General features: G+C 34.9%; 1 non-coding gene across 1 annotated transcript; it reads right to left on the bottom strand.

Annotated features, from left to right (window-relative positions):
* Nucleotides 1-382: 382 nt before the first annotated feature.
* Nucleotides 383-503, bottom strand: LOC117012603 (U6atac minor spliceosomal RNA). Its single transcript, XR_004421207.1, has one exon. It is a non-coding gene; the product is annotated as a U6atac minor spliceosomal RNA (small nuclear RNA).
* Between the last annotated feature and the right edge of the window lie 13,031 nt (nt 504-13,534).

Here is a 13,534-nt window from a genome sequence, read left to right as displayed (position 1 = left end):
TTTTTTTTCATTTTCAGTCTTTTAAATATTTATAAATTGAAAGATTAAACATGATACTGTAGTCATTTTTACTTGAATTACAGATGGTTAGTGTTTTTGAGTATTTTTTCTATACATTTATTGGATTTTCTTCCCATTTTGAATTTCTGTGTGTGCCCTTTGCCCATTTTTCTTTTAGACAATTTTGTTTTGTTATTGACTTATAAGAGCTTTTTGTGTATTATTGAAATTATTTTCTTATCATGGTAAAATATATATAATATCAAATTTACCATTTTAACCCGTTTAGAGTATATACTTTAATAATATTAAGTACATTCACATTACTGTGCAACTATCACCAATACCTCTCTTTAGAACTTACCCATCATCTGAACGTGAAAAAAAAAACCCCACAAAGCCATGGTTAGATACCATGAAGTGGGTGGCAGTGTTTTGTATGTCCAAGTACCTCTTTCATCCTGTCAATGGGAGTGCTCACTTTTTCTCCTTTCATACAACACTAGAAAAACTTGTTGAATGATATAATCCCCTAATTGTTTCTCTGGATCCAAATCTCCCTTGATTATTGCTACTTCATTTTAAAAGATGTATTCAGACATTAAATAAGCAAAACGCTCTTTTCATGTGACCATCGTACTGAGAAAGTTCTATTTTGTTGAGTCTTTATAATTCCTCTACTTTTTATTTAATCTACTGGTGTTTGATGTTTTCCTTGCTTGCCAATGTGGTATTTCCAGCTGTGCATGGAAATTAATTTTCTATTTGAATAGACAATTCCAGGAAACTATCTATTAAGGTTCTAGGAGGCAAAGAGAATGTTGTTATACAATTTTTTTTTCTGGTATTCTTGGCATTGTAAGGGGAAGAAAAAGATTGATTTAAAAGTTCATAATTGGCAATTTATTTTTTGTTCCTAACTAATATTATTTAAGTAAAATAAACTTTGCCACTGATCACAAAGGTGGTTAGTAGTTGAATGTGTGTGACACTGAAAACGTCTCCGTTTAACAAAACAATTCTAAATGATTCTTCCACGGACTTTGAAATATTTTTTGGACAATAGACTCCTTTGTGTATCTGAGTCTGTGGAACCTCAACATCTAAGGTCCGTAGACTTTTACCTAAAACCACAGGGGCCAGATATGTTTTGTAATTGAGAATTTATCAGAGTTTTAAAAGGTAGTATGGAACATGTACCCTGTATTACATGTCATGTCACCTTTCGTGGGGTCTGGGACAGCTCCTTTGTAAGACAGTGAATATAATAATAAAAAAAATGAATATTTTTCACAGTGAAATTCATAGATATTAATACTAAATGAGATAAAGAATAAATATATTTAGGCCAATTTTTGTTACCAGATGAGCTTAGATTTGTTACCAAATGATTTATGAAAATTTGTGTTTCTAAGGATCATGAATAAGGGACAAACAGAATTTCGCCTGTACTTTTGGGACTTCCAACTTCCTTAGTGGGAAGTGGCGTGGCATCGTGCTCCAGCCACGCCTGCTTCTCCTTAGCCCCATGCAAGTGGTGACTCAGCATTCTCGGTAGTACAGACATTTTTGCTTCTGGGGCTCTGTACCTGTTATGCAATGATTCTCCTGCTGCATTAAGTCTCTTGTTTTCCAGCCATTCGTGCCTGAGTTTTGATCTTTTATATCCAGGATGTTTTCTATTGTAGTAAATGTCTCATCATACCTTAAGCTATATATATGCTTCATTGTCTCTATTTTCTCTCTCTGTTCTTCATTGTCTCTGTTCCTTGGCACTGGTCATTCTCAGTATTTGACATGCCTTTACTTCTCTTCCTCCTGTTAAATTTATCTTCTACCATGTCGTTCTATCAGGACAATTTAGTTTCTCCCTCTGTTACAGGCCCCATATTCCCTTAGAGCTCTGTGTCTGTCTTTGCTGTAGCATGCAGTGCATTGATCCATGATAGGGGTGATGGTCCATCTGTCTTATCAGACCATAAGGTTCTTGAGAGTAGTACCTTTTCATACATCCATTGCCTTATTTAGTGCTTGGAACATGACAGATTCAAAGGTTTTCAGCTCCAGATAAATAGATGCTGTGTATTTGGAGGTGACAGGGGGAGATAGGAACCAAGGAAACAGGGATGTGTTAGCTGATAACCACTACACTACGGAAACCTGCAACCACTGTATGGACGGTGCAGATGCCTGACCACCGTGCTGTACACCTGAAGCTGAAGCTGAATAATATTGAATGTCAACTATAATAATATATATATATATATATATATATATATATATATATATATATACACATATATATATATATGTATATATTTATGGGATGTGGAGTACAGCATAGGGAATAGAATCAATGGAATTGTAATGGCTATATACGATGTCAGAGGGGTAATAGATTGGGGGACGCGGTTATCACTTTGAGAGGGGTGTAAATGTCTAACTATTACATTGTTTTGTACACCTGAAACTAATAATAAAAATAAATAAAAAATTAGAATTAAAAAAAATAGAAAGAGGGATGTGTAATAGAAGTAAATTAGAGAACAAGTCAGAGTAGTTTAAAGGAACAGTGGTTTTGTTCCACGTCAATATGCATGAGGATTAGAAAATTAAAAGATTTGTATTGATTGGGGAACTAGAAAACTTTAGAAAAGAGTTGAAGCTGCAGCCAGAAACCTTGGAATTGGAGTAGGGCACGAAGAGTACACAGTGCTTTCCAGTGGAGGGGGTATATTGAGGAAGGAAGGAGCACTGATGAGTAAAGAGGGTGTTTAAGCTATTGGCCGGTTATAATGGAAGTTCTGAATTAGGAGAGTGATGGAAGAAACGGGTCAGTAGGACAAGTAAGGCTGGATTATGTAGAACAATATATTTTAAGAAAAAAAAATGGATCTCTTTAGAGTAAGATGCCTTTGTGAGTTGAGGAATAGAACTGAAACGATAGGATAAAAACAGCGTTTCTGAGAAGAAAAAGAAATGTGTCCACAGCGTACTCAGTGATGCTTGAACTGAAAGATGGAGAGGGGGTTGGTTTACAGCCTTTGTTGAACATCAGTCAGAGATCATAAGGATCTGACCTGAAGTAATGGTGGTGAGAATGAGAATGGAGAAAAGACTGAAACTTTTGAAAACTAAAACCGTAATGTGGTGGTTAATTTTTCGGTGTCGATTTGAGTGGGCCACCAAGTCCTGAGGTAAGTGGTCAAAAATTATTTTGGGTGTTTTGGGCGGGTATTTTTGGATGAGATTAACGTTTAAATCTACAGACTGAGTGAAGCAATTGAACCTTCAGAATATGGGTGGCCCTCATCCCATAGTGGAAGGTCTGCATAGAACAAAAGGCTGACCTCCCACAATATAAGAGAGGACTCTGCCTGATAGCCTTTGAACTGGAACATTGGTTCTTCCTGGTTCTGTAGCAACCTGCTGGCCTTCAGACTTCACCTGGGACACCAGCTCTCCAGATTTTGTACTAACCAGACCCCACATTGCATGACCCAGTTCCTTATCATAAATCTCTGTTTCTCTGGATAACCCCAGTGAATGTACATGGGATATGGAGACTGACTAGACATGGGAGCTACAGGTCGAGGAGGATTTCAAAATGACAAAATTTGGGATTGACAATCTGGAGAATAGCAGCAGTTGTCATAGGAATGGGGAAGTTGAAATAAGCAGTGGGTTTTGAGGGAGAATGTGTTTGGTTATGGTTTTGTTGACTCTGAAATGATATTGTTGATTCATGTGAGAGTAATTTAACAGCAGTAGTAGGGTAGATATAGCTTGTGTGAATTAGGCCGGGTGTGGCAACTTGGAAGCATCTGCAAGTAGGTGAACAGAAGTCACATGACAGAGCCAAGACCACAGGGGAAGTGAGAGACAGGATTTCCTTCAGGCTTTCCAGGTGGGAATTAAGGGCTACAGGAGAAAGATGAGTCGATATACAAATAACTAGTTGGTGACAGAGTTCACTTTGACATGGGTTTATCTGTCTCCTGCAGGAGAATGTAAGCTCCACGAATGAAACAATTTACCCACTCCTGGTTCCCCGGCTTTCCGTATTGTGGTTCAGATATGTCAAGCTCTCTAAACACTGCTTTTTCCTTTATTTTTTACTTTAAATGAAACTGAAACAGGAATTAGAATCCCTTTGCTTTGTGACTTAGCATTCAAGTACATGTACAGAATCAGAATCAAGTTTGACATTTTAATTCCTAGGTCTTTGATTTCCTTTTCCAAAAATATGCAGGTTGGATAAATAACTTTTAGGATTCCTTACAGCTGAGAAATACTGGGGAAAATCTCTGTATGTAAAAAAAAAAAAAGAAAAGAAAAAAAGTTCTAAGCTGTGAAAGTGGCCTTGGGTTCAGAAAATAAATCGAAATTTACAGCAAATATTCTTCCTTACCTCTTTTTTTGAGGTTTTATTAATTTAATATCAATCAAAATATTGTAATATATTAAATAAATCAAAGCTTTTATATAACCTTGTCTAAAAGCAGCTTTGGACAAAAATTTCTTCCTAAATATTAAAGGTATGATTTAAAAAAATAAAACACCTTTTTACAGGGGGCCTAACCCTAGTTTAATTGCTTTAAATTAATATAGCTATAAAAACAGCAACAACAACAAAAACAAACAAAAAATACGTACAGCATTTTTTCCTTAAATTCCAACACTTTATAGAAATTGGTTCTCATGTAGTTTTTATTGTATTACAAAGCCTTCTGACTCTTAAAATCTCATAGAATTAACTTACGTAATTTTTTTTTAAGAAGAGATGAATCATTGGTTAAAATGATCCTGTTTACCATACTTTATTCAAAAATATATTGTATTTCTTCATATGTTTCTAGATCTACATTTTCATCATACAATCGCACAATGCCCATGTTTAATTTACCTTGAAAGAATACTATTTGTTCTGAATAACACATTCCTCTAAGACATATCTAATACCAGTTTTGGATATTTGATCAATGTGTGATATTTAAATCGTAGTCTATACCCTTTAACATTTTTTTTCTTACTGTACTTGAAATATGGTGAATTTCTAAAGATAGTTTGGGAAAAATATGACTTCTCTATTTTAGGAATGTACAACATGTATATTTGATATATTTGCTTCAGAAGAAATCCATATATTTGAGATTTGTGCAAAGTAAAAATAAATAATTTTAAAGTACTGCTACTGGAAATTAATAATGTTTCTATATTTTACTTTATAGTCAAGTCATTTAGCCATTTATGTTGGTCAGCTGACATCTTAGTTCTGTTTGAATTATGTACAAGCACAAAGATTTGCTTTTACTATTTGCCCTGCAAATCAGATATATAATAGATTTCAAAATAAGATCTAAATATTCTGGAATATAAAAAAGCATTAATAAAACTTCTGTGACAACTTTGCTCCATTTATAAGTCATATTAATGACTGCTTTGCTTCTTAGTAATTTTCCATTTGTAATACTTTATACCTGGATACACAAATGTAATGCAATTGAACAAGAAAACAATTGTCTGTCTGGTGGAAATAATGTACTTAGCTCATTGAAACAATTGACTTGTTTAAAAATACACAGAAGTTCTAGTTCTGCTCCGGCTGTGGTTACCTGTAATTTGCAAAGAATTTCCAGGAAAAATTAAAATCCTGTGATGTAATGGGATCAGCAATTGAATCCACTGGTTGTGAATGATAAATTTCCATGCATAATTCTCTTCTAATACAAACCTCTATTTAGAAACATTTTGAGAGCTTTTTTTTTTTTTTTCAATAATCTCTGAGTTTTGGCTGAATCCCTGGAAAACTGCACTCAAAAGCTGTATCTTCCAGTGAAAGCTTCATGTTGACTTGTGGGTTCTATGTCAGTGGAACGTTTCAGCACTTTTTGGCCTGGCTCAAATGTTTCTTGGCATTTTCTGAGGACTTTGGCTCATCCTATCTATAGGATCACATTGGATTCTGGATAAACCCTGAAAGCCATAATTCATCTGCAAGCTAATTTGGGATTTTATTGGGTTTTGTAGTGAACACCATCGGTCAATTAAGGATTCAATATTTCTAATATTTCCAAGGACATACCTACTTTAAAAATAACACAAAAAGAAACTACTTTTCCTTTAGCCTGATACATTTTCTTGTATCCAATCTTTTCACGGAGGTTAATGTTCTATTTTAATTCCTTATTATAATTTTTCCCTCCTCAGCAGTTTCTAAAGCTACTGCAGATCAACAGCCTTTTTTTTTTTCTTTTTCCTTCTTAAAGAGAAATTGCCCTGGCTCTTGGCTGACTTCAGTCTTGTGATGTGGTACTAATGTGGGTTTTCAGTTTTCACTTTAAAGGTACTGCCAAAGCTGTTAATGTTAGTTATACCATCAGAGAATGTTGGTGCCTGTAGGTGTTTTACACATGGTTTGGTTCGGCCCTCTCGCTTTACATGTAAGGGGACCAGGCCCAGTTCCTTAGTTGTCACCGAAAGCCATGATACTGTTAGGCTGGAAGTCATGACCATCTCACCACAGAAGCCTCCGGAACTGCTTACGAGTTTGTCCCCGTTCACTGTCTCAGGTTTTATATCTTTGGGTAATTTTCCTTAATCCTTTTTAAATTTAGCTTTCCATATCTCATATTACTTCGGCAAACCAACCAAAAAATTTTACATTTGGTGGGGATTCCACAGTTTTATGCACTATTCCCTTTTCCTCATGTTCTTAGCCACAAAGAAATAATAGGAAAGGGAAAAGGATCAACGTAACTGCTTTATTACAAATAATGTTGGGTTTTAGAACCCCGATGAACCTTTGACTGAACCCAGCCTCCTATGCCTCCCCCTACCCCCTGTTGAATTTAGCTGCTGTTAAACAAAAGACTTGCACAGCCGAAAGCTTTTCTGAAAGAAAGGGTTTATTGAGCCATATGCTCGCTAGAAAGGACCAGGTCCTGGGGTACGCAGTCTGAACCACCGCAGCAGGACTAGGTGAAAACGGCCAACAGGTCTGCCATCCTGGATATGATTGGCTTTTTTATACATTACATTTTAGGGAAGAAAGATGTAAGTTGTTTTGAAAGAATTTACATTGGCTACAGATAAGGGGGTGGGGGGGGCAGGAAAAGGTGAAGCGGGGATAGAATAGGTGTCCAGTCCATAAGGAAGAACTATTTACTGCTTTTGATTGGTTGCAGGCAACAATCCTGACAGTTCATGCATCCGGTGGTCACTACAGAAGTTGTTTCAAAGCTCCAACTTACATTCGGGAATACGAGCTGTCTATTGTTAGTGGGCCCACAGCTGTGAACTAGTGAATTACCCTTGGCTCTTCTCACGCTCTGGCCTGCTATGATTTAATTTAGGACATCTCAGAATTTTCTCTTGTCATTGATCATTGATCTCTTGTCAAATTGTCCCCAGTTATAGATGGGAAGTGGGATATGGAACTGTAGGTTTCCATACTCTTCCATGCAGGGTGATCTTCAGAGTGGACTGTTAGACCAGTGCTCTGAGACCCCAGGGGAAAAGGCCTCCCCTCCACCAGGGCCTTTTCTAGAACTTGAGCCAATCAAAGTGGCCCCTCCCAACTCACAGGAAGAAGTTCCTTTCACGTAGCTCACCTTCTGTTGAGTGAGTAGCTTTGTCTTCTTTTATCTTGCTTTTCCCACATGGTTCTGGCACCAAGGCAATTTACATTACATCCCCACCCCCCAACCGCCCTCCTCCCCCGGATGAGTTATTTCCCCATTACTCTCCTGAATAGAGTGAAAAAAAGCCAGGGTAGTGAAGTCAGCCTAGGCAACTGATTATTTACAATTGAGGAAAATAAAAGAATGAAACAGCTGGCAATGAGAGTCCACACCTCGTACATATGCTCAGAATAACTTCACAGTTAAGGGAAATGAGGAACTTCTCTACTCTGTCAACACCAGGCCCTCTGCTGACATTTTTAAGAAGAGAAAACTGGTGAAGACTTTTACCTCTCCATTTGTCACCTTGATTTAAGCTCTAGATGCCTTCCAGAACCCACCATTAAATTCTAATAAATATATTCCCAGCAATGTATAGGCTGATTCAAATGATCTTCTTTTGTTTGTTTGCCTTTGTTTTCCTTTGGGCCAGTTGAACTAAGTAAAATCTCAGGTCACAGAACTCTCTTGAAATTTTCAGTTGTATGTAGGTAGGTTTCTGTATTCAGTTGCTCATTACTTCAATTCCTCCCCCGCCCAGATATTTTAAAATTATTATCTTGTTTCTTTACCCTCTACATTTAAGGTCTTTATGATAGTTACCTATGACAGCCCAGAGAACATTTAATAGTTTCTGTCCTATTAGGGGATTTTTTCCCGTCTTACAGAGCAGGCTGCACCTGTGTGCAGACACTTGTACTTAATTCAGAGTTAAAGTAAAATTAATCTAATATTTGAATGTTCTGGATACCCCACTGTTATTATGTTTGTTAGGCTTTTGCTTCCTTTTTAGTAGGTTCAAGGCCATTTAGATAAAAAGGTACTGAATTGCAGGTGAGCAAATTTAAAATTTTACATTTTAAGATATTAAGATTTAAGAAGTTCCAATACCATTCTGGGACTCGAAATCATCATCTTTAAAATGAATTGTTTCTGCAGAAGTCGTTTAGCTGACAGTCTCTTCAATCATCAAAATGTTTTCGCTTAGTGGGCGTGTCAGGTATCTGTTGCAGTAGAAACTAATAAGAGATGGCACCTGGGAGATAGCACAGAGGTAGGCATAGTCTGCAGCGGATGGCACCTTGGCAAAAATTTACATTACGTCCCCCCACACCACCCTCCCCCGCTGGAGACCATGGGCTCCAGAGCTGTGTACCTGGGTTGCAACTCAGTTCCAGCATTGACTTTCATAATCTCTCTTCCAGTTTGGCCATCTGCACAATGGGCAGACTAGTTAATGGTATCTACCTCGAAAGTTTCTGTGAGGAATTAAATGAATTAAATACATGTGAAGCACTTTAGAACAGTGTCTGAATGTTAGGTGTTGTATGGTCTCTGAATGTCAGGTGTTAAGCAGTCTTCACATCCTAATTGGGTTAATGGATCAAGGGTCATCTGTATGTTCAAGTGTTTTTCTCAGTACACTATTATTTAGGAAAACGGGACTAGAAAGCTCTTTTCTGAGGTGTTCCTGGCTTGTATTTTTAAAGTTCAACTACGCATCAAAAAAGTGTGAGCCTTAATTTTGTATAATTTGATATTAATAAATAACCTGGGCTCTTTGGCTGTGTGCAATTATTTGATGATTTCAGGCAATTTATTTCCCTCTGGCAAACTGTATATCTTGTCTTCGCCATTGGCATTGGTTTTGGTGTGAAAATTGTCCTGTATTCAGTTGCTCAGAATAGAAGGGATATACTGAGGAATTAGTCTTCCCATTGTTGACAGATCTCAATAAGCATAAAATAGTTGGGTATTTTTGAGGAATGTAGGATAATGTAACACCCAAGGGCATTACATCCCAAGTAGAAAATTTCATAATATACTGTATATGAGGTCAGACAATTAAGTTCACAAACTCATTGCTGAATATCACTATGGTCGCTTTTGAAGTACTCCCCTTGGGAAGCTATGTGCCCAAAGCTGAGTGCCCAGTCCACCCTTCAAAGCAATTTTGGAATTCTTTTTCTGAAGTGGACATCAGAGCTGTCGTTGTATTACCCTTGATGTCCTGAATGTCATCAAACTGTCTTCCTTTCAATATTTTCTTTATCTTTGGGTAAAGAAAGAAGTTATTGGGGTCTGGATCGGGTGAGTAGGGAGGGTGTTCTAATACAGTTATTTGTTTATTGGTTAAAAACTCCTTCACAGACAGTGCCATGTAAGCTGGTGCATTGTCGTGATGCAAGAGCCATGAATTGTCGAAAAGCTCAGGTCATCTAACTTTCTCACGCAGCCTTTTCAGCACTTCCAAATAGTAAACTTCGTTAACTGTTTGTCCAGTTGGTACACATTCAAAATGAATAATCCCTCTGATATCAAAAAAAGGTTAGCAACATCGTTGCAACAAGGTCGTGAACTTAATGGTCAGACCTCTGTGTTTATGTGTATGGAGTGATATGTGGTTATGAAAACTTCATCATGTAGGGAGTAGCGAAGGAAAAGTTCTGGGGGAAACCTAAGAGTTTTACTTTATTTTGTGTAATAATTAACTTGGCTACATAAATACCAGGAAAATAATTAGAATAACAGATTATGTTGAATGCCTAAAGAAATATGTTTGACAACTTTTAATTTTCTTTCCTCCCACACACTGCTTCCTAGTTTGTTTCTGCCACACCAGATGTGTCTCAACACAGTAGTTTATCTGGGTAGAGTTATGTGAATACCAATGATTGTGGCATAACAAATTTTCTCATTTTTGTGACTTTTAATCAAACTAAAAGTAGAAGGAGCACTTTCAAAGGAATTTCTTTCAAGGGAATTAATTTTGTTTTTAGCTTTGGCCCCATATGTGATCTTTCTGTGTGTCCTTAATTTTTAACATCTAATAATTTATATAATAAATTTCCTCTCAGTTTTTAATTATAAGATAAACAATAGTATAACCAGAAAGGAACTCTGCCTTAACATACCAACTTGTGCAATTTGTCTTTTTCCTTTCAGTTTCAGATCATATTCAGTTTCAATTTATATTGCCCTTTACATAAATTATACTCTTTAATGAGCGATTTTCAAGAGTAGTTGGTTGTTGGATAATTGGTAGTTTACTTTATTCCTCTAATGTTAAAGATCTAGATTTACAATGTTTTGCTATTACAAATTATATCACCACAAAAATCTGTTTGAATTTGTCTTTGCTTTCTTTCCTTTTTTAATTTATTTTTGTAGTTATTTACTCAGTTTAAACTTTCTGGTCTTTAACTTTAGGTTAAAGGTTTTGAAAATTTTTTTTCCGGGAATCTGGACGGTGTTGGATATTGTTTCTTAGAATTTTTGTATTAGTTAAAAGTGAGGTACTTCAGTGTTCTTTTAATTTGCATTGCTTTGATAAATAAAATGCTTGAATGTTCTTTTTTTTCTTTGTGCTTAGTAATTTGATTTCCCCTTGTGCATGTCCTTGACTTACACTTCTGGATTTTATGTTTTTCTGTCAGATTGTTTATCCCTCTTTGTGACATAGAAATTAAACTTTAATCTCTTGTACTTGATAAATATATTTCTGCAATATATTGTTTTCTTTTTACCATAACTATTACTTTTCTTAGTATTAAAGATTAAACTGTTATACAAAATTTACACTTTTTTGTTTATTTTGTTGACTCAAAGTTTAGAAAGCTATCATTCTTTCAGAAATACTCAATTCTATGTTATGCTAATTTTTATGAGCTAAATTATATGGGTTATATATACATATTTAGATAGATATACATATATAGAGAGAGGAGAGATTAGTATTAAAAAGTATGATATAAAGTTTGCTCCATTTTCCTTCAAATTATCAACTAGTTATCTCGATATCATTTATTAAATAGCTTTGTTCCCCCATACTTCCACCATTCTTTTGAATTTCCTTTTACCATATTATTACCTTCTTATGTATAATTAGATATTTTACTGGACTTTCTATTCTTATTTATTGATCTATTTCAAATTAGATATCAAAACTACATTATTTAAATGATTAATGCTTTATGATGTGTTTAAAAATTTAGTAGGTTCAGTTCTTCTTTTCAAAAATCATTGAGTTTCTACTATATGCCTAAAAAGCAGATACAGAAATTAAAATGACACAGTTTTCCCAACCCTGGTAATAAAGTTTTGCCAGGAAAACAAAGATGTAAAAATGTGTTTATACTATAATGTGATAAAAAGCATAAAAGAGAGGTGAATACAGATATGTGGTAATATGGAGACTAGTATATTTTAATCTCTTTGTTTTTATAGAATATATTTTCTAGTTCTAATGAAAGCTCTATTTTAATTATGATTGATATTTTATTAGGTCTACAGAATCAAATGAGAATATTTTTTTTTTAAATCTTATAATCTTCTAATTCTGTGTTATTATTGGCTGTGTCATCTTTTTTACTTACCAATTAAGTTCTGTAGCTTTCTTTAGTATGAAATACAGGTTAAAAAATTTTCAAATTCAACATGTACATGTTAGGAATATTATTTGTGACATTGCCCAGCGAATTCTATATTTGATTTATTTATTTTGAAAAGCCTTTATATTGGGTTTAACACTTGCAGGGATATTGAAATACATACTGCAACTTTTTTTCATTGGAGCGTGCTCAAACATTCATTGATAATACTTCAGGGATTTGATAGGATTTAGCATAGCAAAAGACACAAATGGAAAGGTATTCTTGATGTTTACTGATAGTTAAGTGCAACCAACAATAAGCCCATGAGAAATTCTTGTGTCGAGAAAACCACATTCATATTAAACCTGGTTGAAATTGTGGGAAACAATCTGTGTTCTATAGCCATGGAAACTTTAAACTGGTCGTTTTTGGCATATAACTTATATGCCAAAAATATAATTTGTGGATAATAGACACACATCAAATAGTAATAATTTCTGGAATGCTGCTTACATCAGTTGTTTAAACCCTACTTTTAAAATGCAGAAAAAAGTTTCACTTATTATTTCAGCTTTCTAAATAATTATTTCTATTTATTTAAAAACACTTTTGTATTTGCAATTAGGTCAGGAATAAGCAGGCACTCAGTGACGTAAATAAACAAATCCCAATGGAAGATTGTCTTTGGAGTTTCTTTTCTGTGTTATTCTTTTTATATATAAGAACACTTCTCTTGGCCAGGATACCATTATTAAAAAAAATGAAAAATAAATAAAAAAGTAGTAAGGGTGTGGGGGATAAATATTCCCAGAGAGATTTCTTGAATTTCAGCCTTTCAAGTACTCGATTATTCTTGTGGCTCCAGGAGATGAAAGAATAATGAGGAGTTCATTTCCTATATGAATCATAAAAAAGAATATGGCCATACACAGGGCCATTGATGTGAATAGATGGATGGCCATTTAACAATTCTCTTTTTGGCCAGCACAATGTTTTTGTCGGGTACACTGATATTGTTCTAGTGATCCCAGTTCTGTGACTTGTAAGTTCAAGTATAAGGAGAAGAGTGGCAGACACTTAATAATAAATCGAGTCCAAGTGTTTTATTTAATATATGCACTGCCTCATTCAAAAAAATTATTTGAGACATCTTATAATAACATATTTAACTTAATGAGGAAAAGTATAGAGAAGATTCATTATTAGGAAAATATAAATAAGTAGGAAGTCTTAACTATAAAAAAATAAAATAAATATTTATTATACCTGTCATGCCTCTTAATATATACACTTATGTATTACAATTATTTGTTTTATATATATTAAATCTTTATATTTGTGTAATTTAAAACAAAAGCAAATTGCATAAATGTTCCTTAGGAGAAGCACAGCTTTGTGAATCTCTAATTTCTAAAAGAAATTCTTATACAGACCCTTATAAAGCATGTACCAAGGGATGTGCTTAGTAGCACTGTTATG

The sequence above is a fragment of the Rhinolophus ferrumequinum genome, chromosome 20 (assembly GCF_004115265.2).
Source record: "Rhinolophus ferrumequinum isolate MPI-CBG mRhiFer1 chromosome 20, mRhiFer1_v1.p, whole genome shotgun sequence".
NCBI lineage: Eukaryota > Metazoa > Chordata > Mammalia > Chiroptera > Rhinolophidae > Rhinolophus > Rhinolophus ferrumequinum.
This window is presented reverse-complemented; position numbering and strand designations above follow the sequence as displayed.